The sequence below is a fragment of the Lissotriton helveticus genome, chromosome 1_2 (assembly GCF_964261635.1).
Source record: "Lissotriton helveticus chromosome 1_2, aLisHel1.1, whole genome shotgun sequence".
NCBI classification, from domain to species: Eukaryota; Metazoa; Chordata; class Amphibia; order Caudata; family Salamandridae; genus Lissotriton; species Lissotriton helveticus.
In genome coordinates this window covers 151,025,096-151,038,238 of record NC_136058.1, presented here as the reverse complement: position 1 = coordinate 151,038,238, position 13,143 = coordinate 151,025,096, and positions in this window count along the sequence as shown.

The window sequence follows — 13,143 nt, the reverse complement described above, 5'->3', positions numbered from 1 at the left end:
GTTGGCGAGGTTGTCATTCAGAGTGGTGGAGTTGGTGTTGTTGTTGTCCTCGAGGTGGAAGTTCAGGTCCTCAAGGAGGATGTAGTCCAGGGAGGCGAGGGCGTGTGTGCTGATGAAGTCGGCAATGGAGTCTGTGGTCGGGGTCCATGGGTTCTGTACACGAGGGTTCCTCTGAGGGTGGTGTTGGGGTCGGTGTGGATCTGGAAGTGCAGGTGTTTGGTGGTGCTGAGGGTGTCGTCGGTGTTGGTAGTGACTCTGAGCGTGTTCTTGTGGACAATGGCGATTCCTCCTCCTACTCCGTTGGTGCAATCCCTGCAGGTGATTTTGTAGCCGTCCGGGATGGCTATGGCGCTGTCGGGTGCTGAGGCGGAGTTCAGCCAAGTCTCTGTCAGGAAGGCGACATCTGGGGAGGTTGAGTCGAGAAGGTCCCAGAGTTCAACGGCTTGTTTGCGGGCGAAGCGGGTGATGAGGAGGATGCATCTGAGGTGGTTGGGTTCTTTCCTGAGCGGAGGTTTGGCGGGGCGGAAGCTGGTGAAGCTGCAGTTCCGGCAGGTGAAGGATCCTTGGGTGTGCTATGGGGTGGCCCGGTAACAGGTGTGTTCTCGTACGGGGTTGAGTGCGTGGAGGTGCTGGCATCGTAGTGGAGTCGGGCGTCGTGGCGTTCGCAGGGCCAGGGATGCAGAAGCGGGCGGGGGCAGACGTGCTTGCGTGCCAGCGGCGCGCCCTCTGCGCCCGGCCGCACAGCGGCTGCCATAAGAAGGGGAGGTGGGATGGAGGAGCAGCTGGGAGGGAGGATCAGTCGAATGGGAGCAGGGGGGCGGGGCCGCAGGGAACGCAGCGGTGAGAAGCGGGACCGGCGAGGGAAGAGAGGCGAAAACGGGCACAAAGGGACAAAGAGGAGATTAAATACAGTAAATACATTAGTAAACAGCAGAAGGGCACTGTGAGGAAGTATCGGGGAATACATGCTGGATTCCTTACCGCCCATACGAAAATGAAGACGGCAACTTCCATCAGTCGGCTTGTTCCGTAACTAAGCCTCTTTTCCCCGCCCCACAGCACACAACGCCTGACCCGGAAGCGGCCAGTCCAAAAGGCGGACCTTGGCAAACGGCCCAATCAGGAACGTCACGGGAAGGTCAGGAGGGGCAGAAAAAGCAGGAAGAAGACGCAGTAGGCGCGCTCGCTGGTCCTGGGACTACAACGGCGGGAGAAGACGCCGAACCTACAACGGACCCCTTCAACGTCGCCGGGAAGCTGAAAAGCAAGACCACGGACGACAACGACGAAGAAAAGGAGAAGGCTGCCGCGGACGAACCTGAGGATCCGGAAGTCTGGACTGAAGACTGGTGGAACCCGTGGGACACGCACGAGCCGCCACAACTCAGGAGAGTTGTGGCAAACAGCGGTACGTGAACGTTACCTCGGGTTACAAGGAAGGGAGTAAAAGGGTGGGAGAGTGGGCGGCTGGGAGGTGGGTGGCGGAATGGGTCACCGGGCACTGAACGGATGCTGCTTTAGGCGCTCTCCCTTCACCTTGCACAAAACCCCGACCCAACTTAATTGCCAAAGTACTCTAGTAACCCCGTATTATTTCCCACCCTACCTCCTTAACGTGGACAAACCTTTCCCTTCGTTGCACGGTGTGGTGACGGATAGTCAACTCAATAGTTAGGGAAAACTATATAGTAACTGCTGTTCTCTCTTCTTTTGAGCTCTCCGGTACCCCGTGGACATACCACCAGGGACAGAAGAATAGAAGAACGGACCCTACAACAGAGGACAACAGAAAAGAACCTTGAAGCACTTTTCCTTCCCTGTTTTTTGGCCAATCCTGACAATTTTTCTCAAATTCCTTCTCCCCAACCACTGTAATTTTTCCTTAATAAATCTACAATATTGACCCCATACGGCCTCCTCGCTTCTGTTTCCGACCTTCCCTCCGACAGGCACAAAAAGCACAATAAAAGCGGGCAGGAGCACAAACAGCAGGCAAAGTGAAAATCGGCAAAAACAGACCTAAGGCCTACCACTGGCCACCAGGGATGAGGCGCAGGTGGTAGCCTGCGGGTGGAGATGGGCCTCGAACTTGGCAGCAGCTGGGATGGAGCACTGGCGCAGTCCGGTGGAGCTACGCGGCGTGGGGAGTGACCTGTCTGGAAGCAGGGTCAAGGGTTGCTCCCTTCACCGCACAGCGGCCGCCATAAGAAGGGGAGGTGGGAGGGAGGAGCAGTTGTGAGGGAGTAGTGGTTGAATGGGAGAGGGACGGGGCCACAGGGGACGCAGCAGCGGGAAGCGGGACCGGCGAGGGAAGAGAGGCAAAAATGGGCACAAAGGGACAAAGAGGAGAATAAATAAAGTAAATACAATACTAAACAGCAGAAGGGCACAAAAAGCACAATAAAAGCAGGCAGAAGCGCAAAAAGCAGGCACAGTGAAAATCGGCACTATTAGTGAAGTGTGAGCACCGTGAGGACATTTGCCTTCTTCCATACAAATGTAATGATGATAACGATAATTGCTGCACATATGCAGCCAGGGCCTTTCTGTATTCTGTGCCTGTCAGCAAACACGCGTCTCCATTTCAAGCAGCAGCGGGATCCGTGACATGCTTCAGGGGGACACCTTCATTTCATCAGCTGCGCGTAGGCTGGAAGCAAAGTAAAATGCCTTTAAGATTTAGAAGCCTATCGCTGTTCTCTATGCGGTGGCAAATGGGCAGAGGCTGCATCGACAGCCACAGGGCCAGCACACGAACGCCTGGGGCAAATATTCACTTTTGGAAACCACAGACTGCTGCAAGTATGAATCTATTGCATTTTTAACAAGCGCGGCCTGCGGCCGCGAAAGTGAAACAGTACTCGTGCATGCAGTGAGTTTCCCTTGCGGGAGCGAGCAGCTGCAGGCGCGATAATTACAAAACATGCATGAGTTTCCAAAAAGTACAGTGCAATGGCAAGAGGTCCCTCTAAGCAACGATTGCGTGCTGCGTAGGCGAGACCTAAAAACATAGGTACTGGGGACTTGGCTCACTTGTGTTCTGTTTGTGTTGTTCAGTGCACCCACAATGGGATTTTTACCAGAGTAACCACTAAATACGTTATATGACATAAGGACACAATCTTGTAGAATTTTTCATAAAAAGTGTAAAGCAAAATACCAGAAATTACACAGATTACAGCAGCATATGTGAAATTTCACCCAGGCCTAAACCCAAGACCCCTGTTGACCCACTGATGACATTAAAAAGTTGAGCCTTGACCCCACGAGGTACGTCGCTCCCCCTCCGCACAGCGCCACCTGTGCGTCCCTGCCCCAGCTGCTGAGGACGTTCGAGGCCCTCCACCACCCACAGGCTACCACCTGCGCCTCATCCCTGGTGGCCAGTGATAAGCCGTAGGTAGGTTTGTTCATCCTCCGCTTTATTACTTTTATTGTATTGCCTGTATTTCATTGTTGTGTCTGTGACTGCTGTTGTCTGTCTTCCACAGCTGCCTGTACGTGGTCCATGCCCCTTTGTCTTCCCTCTGTTCCCCTCGCTGTCCCGTGCTCTCTGTGCCCGGTCTTTCCTTCTGTACCCCCACTGCCCCCGTGTCTCAGCCCGGTTTTCCCTTCTGTTCCACTCGTTTTTCCCTCGTTTTTTGTGCCTCTCTGCCCTCTGTTCTACTCGTTTTTCCCTCGCTTTTTGTGCCTTTCTGCCTTCTGTGCCACTCGTTTTTCCCTCATTTTTTGTTTCTTTCTGCCCTCTGTTCCACTCGTTTTCCCCTCATTTTTTGTGCCTTTCTGCCCTCTGTTCCACTCGTTTTTCCCTCGTTTTTTGGACCCTTCTGCCCTCTGTGCCACTCGTTTTTCCCTCATTTTTTGTGCCCTTGTGCCCTCTGTTCCACCCGATTTTTGTGCCCTTCTGCCCTCTGTGCCACTCTTTTTTTCCTCGTTTTTTGTGCCTTTCTGCCTTCTGTTCCACTCTTTTTCCCTAGTTTTTTTGTGCCTTTCTGCCCTCTTTTCCACTCTTTTTTCCCTCATTTTTTGTGCCCTTCTGCCTTCCGTTCCACTCGTTCTTTTGTGCCCTTCTGCCCTCTGTGCCACTCATTTTCCCCTCGTTTCTGTGCCCCTTTTTCCTCCTGTTACCTTCGATGTCCCTCACCGCCCTCGCCGCTGCGTTCCCTGCAGCCCTGCCCCTGACTGCCCACTGCCCATTTGCTGCCCCCGCTTACCAGCTGCTCCTCCCTCCCACCTCCCCATATATGCCAGAAGGCGCGCCTAAGGCGAGCCCGTCTGCGCCCGTCTGCACCTGGACCGTGCCCAGCGCCAGAACCCCTGGCCCCCGCACCCGCCACAATGAACGCCGCCACTACGACGCCAGCACTCTGCATACTCTCAACTCCGGACGGAGCCACACCTGCTTCAAGGCTGCCCTGAAACGCACACACGGCCCCTTCACCTGCTGAAACTTCAGCTACACCAGCCTCAGAGCCGACGAACCACCCGCCAAGAAAGATCCCAACCACCTCCGATGCATACTACTGAACACCCGCTCCATACACAAACATGCCGTCGAGCTCTGGGACCCCCTCGACATAACATCCCCAGACGTCGCCTTCCTGACAGAGACCTGGTTTAACTACTCCTCCGCACCCGACATCGCCATAGCCATCCCAGACGGCTACAAGATCACCCGCAGAGACCGCACCAATGGAGTCGGAGGAGGAATTGCCATCGTCCACAAGAACAGCATCAGGGTCTCGACTAGCACCGACAACGCTCTCAGCACCGCCGAACACATGCATTTCCAGATGCACACAGACCCTAATTCCACCCTCAGATGCACCTTCGTCTACCGACCCCCCGGACCCTGCCCCCAGTTCAGTGACTCCATCGCCGACTTGATCAGCACGCACGCTCTGACCTCCACCAACTACATCCTCCTCGGAGACCTGAACTTTCACCTTGAGAACAACAATGACAACAACTCCACAACCCTGATCCATAACCTCGCCAACCTCGGACTGAAGCAACTCGTCACAACGCCCACCCACTCCGCTGGCCACACGCTCGACCCAGTCTTCTCCTCAAGCCCGTACGTCTCCATCAGCCACACCAACGAACTCCTCTGGACCGACCACCGCTGCATCCACTTTGCCTTCCAGAAACCCACCACACACCACCGCACCCAACAGATCCTCCGCCGCTGCTGGAGCAAAATCACCGAAGACCAACTACATGCAAACCTCGCTCTCAGCCCACCCACCGAACCCTCCAACACCGACGATGCTGCCCACAGCCTCAGACGCTGGATCGAGGACTGCGCCAACACCCTCGCCCTGCTGAAGAAACCCCATCACAGAGACACCAGCAAGAGGGCCAGCTGGTTCACCCCAGCACTCCTAGCCTCCAAGCAAGCCTGCCGGAAACTAGAGAAGAAATGGCACAGTGAACAAACTCCGGGCAGCCACGCAGCACACAAGGACGCCATCCGCAACCACCACCACCTCCTCAGGGCGGCCAAGAGGACCTCCTTCAAAGACCGCCTCGACAACAACGCACACAATAGCAAGGAGCTCTTCAACATCATGAAGGAACTCTCCAACCCCAGCTCCAACACCAACGACATCCTGCCGTCGCAAGCTCTGGGCGACTCCTTCGCCACCTTCTTCTACCGCAAGATAGCAGACATCCACGACAGCTTCAACACCCAGACAGAACCAACAGACAGCAACACAACAGACACCATCGACCATGACCCCTTGCTAGCCAGGGCCAGCGTGAGCATCAATGACAACATAAAGACCATGCGCTCAATACACTCCGGCTCTCCGTCGGACCCATTCCCGCACCACGTCTTCAACAGAGCAGGCAGCACCATCGCACCCCACCTGCGCAACGTCATCAATCTCTCCCTCGAGACCGCGACCTTCCCAGAGATCTGGAAACACGCCGAGATCAACGCCCTACTCAAAAAACCTAAGGCAGCCCCAAGAGACCTCAAGAACTTCTGGCCCGTCTCTCTGCTCCCCTTCCCGGCCAAGGTCATCGAGAAAACCGTCAACAGACAGCTAACCTGATACCTCGAAGAAAACAGAATCCTGGACCCTTCCCAGTCAGGGTTCCGCAGCAACCACAGCACCGAGATTGCCCTCATCGCCGCCACCGACGACATCAGGACCCTGCTGGACAACGGCGAGACCGCTGCACTCATCCTCTTAGACCTCTCTGCCGCCTTCGACACCGTCTGCCACCGTACACTACGCGCACACCTCCATGGCCAGGGATCCGAGACAAGGCTCTGGATTGGACCACCTCCTTCCTCTCTGGCAGAACACAGAGCGTCCGCCTCCCCCATTCTGTTCCAAAGCCTCCGAGATCATCTGCGGCATACCCCAGGGATCCTCCCTGAGCCCGACGCTGTTCAACATTTACATGGCGCCGCTCGCACACGTAGCCCGTCAGCACGACCTCAACATAATCTCCTACGCCGACGACACTCAGCTGATCCTCTCCCTCACCAAGCACCCCATCACAGCCAAAGCCATCTCCACGAAGGAATGAAAGCCGTCGCCGACTGGATGAAGAACAGCTGTCTGAAGCTGAACTCGGACAAGATGGAGGTCTTCACCCTCAGCTCCAACCCTTCAGCCTGGGACGACTCCTGGTGGCCGACGGCACTTGGGGCAGCTCCGACACCCACTGACCACGCACGCAACCTGGGAATCATCCTCGACTCAACGCTCTCAATGACCAAGTAAGTCAACACCATCTCCTCCTCCTGCTTCAACACCCTCCGCATGCTCCGCAAGATCTACAGCTTGATCCCGACAGATACAAGAAAGACAGTCACCCAGGCCCTCGTCAGCAGCAGACTCGACTACGGAATTTCCCTCTAAGCGGGAGCCCTGACCAAGCTCATCAAACGACTACAACACATCCAAAATGCCTTAGCACGGCTGATCCTCGATGTACCACGCCATGGCACATCACCCCCAACCTGAGAAACCTGCACTGGCTCCCCGTCAACAAGAGGATATCTTTCAAGCTCCTCACCCACGCACACAAGGCACTCCACAAGACCGGCCCAGCCTACCACAAAAGACGGCTCTCCTACATCCCCAACCGCCAGCTACGCTACGCCAATCTCTCACTCGCCACCGTCCCGCGCATCTGAAGAACAACCACCAGTGGGAGATCCTTCACCCACCTCGCCGCCAAGACATGGAACACCCTCCCACTGAGCCTACGACAGACCCAAGACCTGCTGACCTTCAGGAGGATACTCAAGACCTGGCTGTTTGATCAGTAGTGCCACCCCCAGCGCCTTGAGACCCTCGCGGGTATTTAGTGCGCTTTACAAATGATTGATTGATTGATTGAGCCTTCCACATGGTAGTACCTCAACAGATCAACAGATCCATATTTGATGGGGATGGTGTTACATATGTTGCTATTTGAAATGGCACCTATTCTAATCATATGAATGGTGCGTGAGCATGCATTAGAATGTAGTGGGAACATAATTAGTGGGGTAGAACTCAGTGAGAGCTGTACATAAAAGTTCAACGTCCCATACCTTCATAACACTGGCAATGAGGATGGGATGTGGAACACATTGCTCTGTTTGAAGTTTGTCGTTGCTTCCCTGTTTCTTCATCTTCTCCACCATCGGACCAGCGTGGTAATATATATTCACGCAAAGCTGCCATTCTGAATCAGGATCAACATGGTGCAACGTCAGCATGCAACTCTGCCATTTTGAGTGGGGATCTAGGCGGTGCAATATCAGCACACAACACCACCATTTTGAATGTGGATCAGCGCGCTGTCCTGCATGTGACATCGTTGTAGCATCATCACACACAACGTCACTTCATGCAACGGCGCCATTTTGAATCAGGATCACCCTGAGTTGGAAACCTGGCATCTAGGAAGGAGTATTAATGGTGATGCGCACACCCAATTATAATTAAAACATCGTTGAGCATCAGAAAATGTATATTGCAGTTATCATCTTTATTCGTCTTTCAATTAGCACGTTCACAGTGATGCGCACACCTGAGCAGAACAGGGACAGTACATTTGTCAAGGATACTCAGATTACGGTGACTAAATTTATTATTTTCTGATTTTCAACCCGAGTGTCTGACTGTAATTACCATAACTAGTGACTGTAGTGATTGCCTTTATTGTTTATAATTCTGTAACTGTATGAAAAATTGAGCATCACAGTGTTAAGTATTGTACAACCTCCTATGTTTCTGCCAGTATCTGGTGAGCTGGACATGGGTTGGGAAACTTGGGAAGCGGTATTTCTTGGTTATTTGGAAGTATTGGAAGGTGATGATTGTGGACCTGAAAGAAAATTGTTTCTATTAAAACATTGCTTAGGCAGGTTTGGGAGAACAGAGTACAACCATTTACCAACCTTAATTAATGCTAGTGATTTAGATGTTTATCAATACGCTTCTCAACAAATGCATATAAGATATGGAAAAAAGTTATGTAGAGCTTTAAATTCTATTACAGAAAACGAAATGTCAATTAACCTATTGAGGAATATGTTTCAAAGTTAAGATCACTTGCATTGACCTGTGATTTTGAGCACATTAACTATGAGCAAGTATTAAGAGATTAGATTCTTATGAAGACCGATAATAAGAAAAGTCAAGAAAGGTTGTGGGCTAGTGCTGGCATGTCACTTAACGAACCCATTGAGATTGCTAAAGCAATAGAACATCGGGAAACATTTGTACAAGAGATAAGGGGTTCACCCGGTGGTGAGATCCATGTTGTGACAAAATATTCTGATAAGTTTGAGAAACCGGTGTTAAAAAAGGAAGAGACCCAGAGAACACCACTATTATGCTATAAATGTGGGGATTCCTCTCATTTAGGTAATTGTAGGGGTTTTCCTGCCATAGATAAGATATGCTCTAAATACAGTCTAAAACGGCATTTCAGCAGAGTATCTAGATCCAATTTTTGGAAACATTGGAAAAGGTCAAGGAGTGAAAAATAAAGCAAGTACACTTCGCTTCTGGAGATCTGCTTATTTTCTAGTCCGATTGCTGCCATGGGTTTTAGATAAAATGGGGCACGTTGGTAGATGTAGGGGATACCTTAGTGATCTGTAATAGGTGTCTTAACTCTTACGGTGAGAGCCCTGGATCAAGAAATAAGAGGGCAGACCAGCAGAAGTGAGGCATCAAAGGGAGCAACAATATGAGGATCGGAAACATAGGGCAGATAATGTGAGAGTGTAATGAGAAATGAAAAGACATAGTCTAGGTATGGCAAGAGGGTGTGTAGAGGAGGCATGGAGAGAAAAGATTAGGAGAAAAAATAGTTAGAAGTTTGCACGAAAACAAATTAAGAGGTGAGTAGATAAAGTGGGCAATGCTTGGCAAGATACTGAAAGTGATAGGAGGTGGGGTGGGTGAGAAGCAATAATAGAGGTAAAAAGGAAGCAAAGTAGAAATGGGGATAGATGATAGGGATGTGATCATAAACAGGAAGGATAGCAATGCCACCCCGATTTCCACTCTCCATCCATTGAGTGCAGGGTGGGATATTTTAGGTTGTCTGTTTGATTTTTAGCCATAACTGGCCATATTAGGTGTCGGTTTAAGTCCTAGTAGGCTGGAAGGCAAAGGGCCACTTGCTGGCCTGATCTAGCCTTGAATGTAGCCTGCAAGTGTGACACACTATTTTCTTATAGTAAGTCACAGACACGATGTTCTGCTGCAGAGAGGTTATGCTCCTAAATACTGGCAATGTTGGCCTTTGAAATGGATGCTTTCGCCCTATGTTTCATAAAAATGATTGGAGTATGACTTCTCTACCACCTTCTTAGAGAACATTGCTGTCTCTCACTTTAATAGGGGTTTCTGCTTGGCTTTTTAGTGAGTCATCAAAAGGGTGCAAGAAGATCACCATCACTTGTAAAGGGAGACCTTGAGTTAGGTGTGTGACAACAGAATCTTTCTGTGCCAAACATTATTTGTGTAGAAGGATTGGTAAATGTCATGGTCCGTCGGGTACCCAATAACAGTATACATACATCTTGTGCTTCTGCAGACCAAGAATGCAATGGTCTGTTTAAATCCACCTTCAACTGACTGTAAGTCTTTCCACTGACTTCATACCAAGTGATCCTGTCACTGCATGCATAATGGAGCCAGTGGCTATTTTGTCTATGTGATAAATCATTGTCTTCAATAGTCACAGTATGAGTTGACTCAAAATTTACAGGTGTAGATGTTAGTGTGGCTCCCTTAGCCTTTTATCATGACCTGGGTGAACTGGGATTAGGCTTTTACATTTCTCTAATTGTAGACTGTTTACTTTCTTTGGCCATCCACCAGCTCATCAATGTTTAGGACAGCCTTTCGCGAGTGGAGAAGTGAGGGGGCAGTGATCACACAGAAGTGGTCTGTTTTCATCTCAAAGCGATGGGTAGCTTTAATTTCCTGTGTCAGGTTGGCTTTACAGGAGGACCAGCCTGCTTGTACAGCCTGGATAACTGGCTGAGATAGAGAATCTGGGGTCTGCAAAAACCATCAGAATTAAGGCACACCTCCAAAGCTCGTAAGATTATGTCAGAGGCCTTCTATCAAACAACAGAAAGGTAACCTCTTTCCAATGATTATCAGGGACCATAAGTATCTCTTCAACCTTTAGTCTTCCAGCCAGCTATTTCCAGAGTTATACTACAGATTGTACATCAAGCCTACCCACTATACACTGAGCTGCAGCGCAATGTTTGTATTTAATCCTTTATCTTTCCTACTTAGCTTATTAAATTCCAAAGTATCGAGCGCAGATCTCTCATGGGTCAGAAAATGTAACTTTGGTGATCAAAATAATGCTTAGATCTTGGGTTTGTAAGGTAGGTCCAGGAGGGCTACGTCCTCAATAGATTTTCAGGTATGCACATAACATACATTTATATACAATAAATCTCAGTGGAACCCATTTGTATAGTGGTTATCCTGAAAATCTGGCGTGGATTCAGCACTCCTCAGGTACGGCTTTAGGGCAGTGCGACCAGTGCATCTGCACTGGGTGCTGACCTGTGGAGGGGGTGTTGGCTTTGGGGGGGGGGGGGTTGCTGTGCTTAGCAATAACTTATGTTCGGAGAGATGAGGGGAATTTTGCCCAGTGGTAATGAGAGAATCCGAGGAGACGGTCATAGGGGGCACCCAAAATGATTGTCTCACCGGGCGCCACAAACGCTAAAGCTGGCCCTCCTCAAAATATATTGATCCCCTCTGGTTTAGAGGAACATGTTTCTTCTGGTAAAAGGATTTGATGACGCAAGCTGGCTCATTATGTCCCGATTAACTTTCACATCTTGTACCGGAGGGAATGTGATCTCAGGGGGAGAAGTGCTGTTGGGAGAAGAGCATTGGTATTCTGGAAATCAACCACCAGCTTTATGCCTTGTTTTGTTTTCTTGCTCTCTAAACTAAAACAAATTCTGGGTCACTAAGTGCAATCATTTATGTAGCATACATCTTGAAGAGACCTGCCTCTTGGGAGTGGTGCCTGCTTCTCATTGAGGAGGTGACAAGCACAGATATCTGCAGGAGCAGTTGGTTTTAGGTTAGCTCCAAGGTAGAGATGATTTGTTACAGCTTAGATTTCTCTAAAACGAAACTGCCAACGATGCAGAAATGTCTGTTAATGTATGTACGGAGAGCATACAAGGGAAGAATGTCTGTTTGTGGGAGCATCCACAGACTCTATGAAGTGTAGTGGTAGCCTTTATCCATAGAGCAACAGGTTTGTAAGAAAGGCGCTTGCTAAATTGGTTATTGCACTAGTAGGAGAGATTTAATCTCATTATGTTGCTGCTCTTCCTGCCAACAAAACATATAAATCGGAAATATGGTGCTGTATAAAAAATGCATACTATATAATGTTGCATGTATTGGATGACTGAACTTCGGGGAAAAACTTGGTACAATCAAATGTTAGAGGGGGTGGACAAATTAGCTGCATTTATCAAGTAACCATGTAGAGCTGCTTACAACTACTTTTGCTTATTATCTGTTTTGTGTGTGTGTGTGTGAGTATGTGCATGTGTTTGTTTGTGCCTGCATGTGTACTTGTAACTACATGTACCCTATACATTTTACTAAACGTAGGGTTGCTTTGATGTTTTAACTTTCAGGTCGGGATCTGCTATTTGTTCAAGGTTTGGAAGAAAGAGTATTCCCCATGCACGTGGGAAAGTCTGCAGGTTTGACGGAGGCTGGAGTAAAACACAGAAATATTAGTTGTCCTTGCTTTCAGAGAAGAGTAGAGACAGCATAGGGACTGCAACTGGGATCTAAGGGAAGACCACATAGCGGCTGGGACCTGCTGTCCCTTGTGTGGGTCATAAGACACTTCCCAAGTCGGGGTGAGGACTTCAGCATTCATATTAAGGGAGGGGGTCTGTGACAAGCAACAGTACTTGCTGGTGTGATTCAAAGACGTAGAAATCCTGATAACATCAAGTAGGTAGCCGATAATAGAGAAAGACTGAGTTACTCTTTTTTACAGAAAATATCTAAAGGGAAGATAGGAGTCCTGAGATCTCTTGGGGACATCATTTATTTATTTATTTGAAGGTTTTATATAGCGCGAACAAGACCCTTGCGGGTATCAGAGAGCTTTACCTGTCATACATTAGAAGCAAGAGAAAACAAGGAAAAAGAAAAAAATAGCATAAAAGAATCCAATTATAGGAGATTCAGATACAGATTCAGATATAAGGTGCTCAATAGTACAGAACTAGCAAATAAAGCACCGCACGCCGCAATGCTAAAAAAGCATGTTGTGCGTTTCAAAGCACAACATGACAGGCCCCGATGGTGCCTGCCATGTTGTGCATGGTGTCCACCATGTTGCACTTTGAAATGCGGGGGGATACCGTAGGTATCCCCCATGTGCACCCCCCACCCCCCGGAGTCCCAAGGGGCCCGCAGCGGGTCCCCGCAGGGAGTTTCCGCATGCCTTTCCGTGGCAGCATTGCCGCCACCGAAAGGCATTCCCCAAACCCCATCCTAATATGGCTGGTGGTGTCTGATAGACACCGCCACCATATTAGACCTTTTCCGCCCCGGTGGCAAGGCGACCAAGGCGGAAAAGCGGCAGACGGTCTTTCCG